At 45.7% G+C, this 3,404-nt stretch overlaps 1 pseudogene; it reads right to left on the minus strand.

The window, feature by feature from the left end:
* Window positions 1-728: 728 nt before the first annotated feature.
* Window positions 729-2,225, minus strand: LOC132236572 (developmental pluripotency-associated protein 4-like; annotated as a pseudogene).
* Window positions 2,226-3,404: the final 1,179 nt, after the last annotated feature.

The following is a 3,404-nucleotide window of genomic DNA, read 5'->3' on the forward strand; positions in this document are numbered from 1 at the left end:
TGTCTCTCTCATTGTTATGTAATAGCGTAATATTTAACTAGTAGCCCAGTGCACAAAATTCATGCACTCGGGGGTGTCCACCAGCCTGGCCTGTGCCCTGTCACAGTGTGGGAGCCCCCCAATCCATCGCCCCAAAGAGGTAGGCCCCACCCACCCATCCAGGGCTCCTTGATGGATTGCCCCAAAGAGGTAGGCCGGAGCCGGGGTTCCTGCCTCCGGGCCGCCCAGAGCCGAGGGACGCCCAGGCCTCGCTGAGCTGAGGCCTCCGCTGGCCCCAGGCCTCCTGGTGATGGATTGTGATTCCTGACACAAGTCCCCTGACTCTGCAAGTCCCCGCCCACCCACGCCCGCTGCGCATGCAGCCTGCTGATGGGTCATTATGCGTGAGGGCGTCCCAACCATCTGCATATTACCCTTTCATTAGTATAGATATTCACAAACACTCATGTCCACTTCATTTAAACTTCCAATCCTGGGAAATAAGTGCAGGATAAAAGTTTTGGCTTGTGGGCTAAGCTCCAGTATATAAGTACTAATTGTAGCTATAGATGAAATTCCAAATGTTTTTTCTTTCTTTTGTTTGATTTGTTCTTTCTCTCTTTTTTTTAAAGAATAAAGTGTCTGTTATTTATTACGCTGAAACAAAATAATGCCTTTTGGCTTACTCCTACTGAGCTAAGAACATTGACAATAATTGGCGTACAACAGAGTTCCCGAAACACAGCAGATGAATTACTTTACATACACATTGTAAGCACACTCCATATTTATGACACAGAAGTAACCTTGGACATTTTTTAAACAGCAAAAATATACAAAACAGTTACAACTGGAAATAATACCAGCCAAGTACCCCAAGTTTTTATCCCAGGGACACACCCCAGAAATCCCAAGTTAAGACAACGATGTCGCAAAATGTTTTGAATATTAAGAATGTGTTTTTTGGGAGTGGACACAATAACAGCTTTTCCCTTGGCTTAAGATAGTCAGCAGTTTGAAGTGAATACACTTAGAATTGCGAGGCAGAAATCCCTAGAGGAGTCAGAATTCTGAGGCAGGAGTCCAGCGAGGGAGCCCACCTGTTTCTCCATGACGCTCACTTCGGGCTCCCACCGTGAAAGAGCTGCTGGGGTCCCTTCCGCTTCAGGTGGGCAGTTGTTGGGTGGTGTGAGTGACTTTTGCATCTTCACTGCAATGAATGATAGCTTGTGAAATGCATGTCCCTTTCAAAACAGAACTGTCTGTATCCCAGCAGATGAAGCAGCAGGCACTGTTGGCAGTCTGAGGGTAACATCTGCCCCGCCCGACTATGGGCCCTGTAAGCTGGGAGCATGGAGGTGTGAAGCAGCCTGGAGATGCTGTCAGTGGCATCATGGGGTTGATTGTAGTCACCTTCCTACCATATTAATTACAATCAGAGCCATTCTCTTTTTTGTGGCATTGTAATTGGAAGCTTCTCGCTAATACCTTATTCCTATGAATGCATTTGGGGCACAACGTATTATTCTCTAGGTGTAGGGGTGGAAAGTTACAGGAAGGTACCAAGAACAGTGAACACACTTGCCCTGGTTTCTCAGCAACCCAGGCTTGCCCAGCATAACACTGTAGCTGAACCCAAACCCCTGTCTCTGCAGGGAGACTTTGTCCAAGGACCACACACCCCTTGTAACCAGAGGCCTCCTGTGGGGACCCCACGGTCTCCGTCTTCCCAGTCGTGGCTGCAATTCTGCTCCAGGAGGCAAACACAGCTTCGGCGTGGAAGTTGTTACGAAAATATTGCCCGTTCCCTCAGGAGCAACCCCCTCTCCAGCGGAGCAGTCACTTCGGGAAGACCAAAACTGTCCTGAGTCGTTTCCCCCCTTTTCATCTTCAGTTTCCTTTGTGATGATGTCAACACCCTTGCCTCCTCTGGTGTCAGAGGGGTACCCTTTTGGGGAGGCCACGCACACTCACACGCCTATTACATGCTTCTGTTTCTGGCCGCAGGTGCTCAGCTTTAACTGCTGGCACCACCCCCTCACTACCTTTCCGTGAATCAGGTTAACTGGTGGCAAGTGAGTGGGCAGCGGAGGAATTGGTACCTTCTTGTGAACTCTTACTCTTTTATTTGCTTGTGCCATCTTCTGTGGACAGGAAACGTTGTCATCTCTCTTAGGTCTCTTCCGTTCGGTCTCCATCCCCCAGGTTCTGTGTATACTTGGTTCACCAGCAGCCCATGTTTCTCTTTAGCTTGTGCCGGTTGGAATTTGCAAGCTTTTCCCGCTCCCCCGACTTCTTTGGGAGTTCCACTTCTTGCCTTTTGCACATTTCCACACTCAGAAAAGCATTTAAGGCTGACGAGAAGAAAATCTTCTTACTTCTCTGATTTATTCGTTTGCTCCACTTCAGCGATCTGTTTGCAGCATTTCCTATGTAGAGGTGAGGAAACTGGGATCTAGAGAGAAGCTAAGTAACTTGTCCACGGTCATATAGCACAAGGATTAAGGCTCTCCTTCCAGGCCACTGTCCTTAACTCAGCCTTACTTATAGTAAGCTAGCAGACATTTGCTTGCTCCCCTGAATAGCTCATCTTACTGCTAACTGCTCCCTAGGTTTTGCAGATTACATGGGAGGGAGAATGTAAAGAACTGAAATGAACTCATGTTCAACAAGCCCCAAGGCTACCCAATGTTCTTTTCTTCAAAATGAAATGTCTCCTATCCTAATGTTTTCTTATGTGATCGCTTTATTAAAAATCTGAAAATACTTCAACAGAAACACATCAGGCCAGAAAAGAATGGACTGAAATTTACAAAGTGATGCAAAGCAAAGGACTGAATCCAAGAATACTCTATCCAGCAAGGCTATCATTCAAACTTGAAGGGGAAATAAGAAGCTTCACAGACAAAAAAAGGCTAAGGGAGTTTGTCACCACCAAGCCAGCAATGCAAGGAATGCTAAAGGGACTGGTATAAAAATAAGAAATAAAAAGCTCAGAAAGAAAACAGCCACACAAAAAAAGAAATGGCTACAAACAAGTACCTTTCAATAATAACTTTAAACGTAAACGGACTAAATGCTCCAACCAAAAGACATCGAGTGGCTGAATGGATAAAAAAACATGACCCATACATCTGCTGTCTACAAGAAACCCACCTCATTAGAAGGGACTCACACAGACTGAAAGTGAAAGGATGGAAAAATATCTTTCAGGCAAATGGAAAGGAAAAGAAAGCTGGGGTAGCAATACTTATATCGGACAAAATAGACCTCAGAGTGAAGGCCATAACAAGAGATAAGGAAGGCCACTTCATAATACTAAAGGGATCAATACAACAAGAAGATATAACCCTGGTAAACATATATGCACCCAATGCAGGAGCACCCAAATTCATAAAAAAACTCCTGGAAGATATCAAAGGAGA

Source organism: Myotis daubentonii, chromosome 6, assembly GCF_963259705.1.
Source record: "Myotis daubentonii chromosome 6, mMyoDau2.1, whole genome shotgun sequence".
NCBI classification, from domain to species: Eukaryota; Metazoa; Chordata; class Mammalia; order Chiroptera; family Vespertilionidae; genus Myotis; species Myotis daubentonii.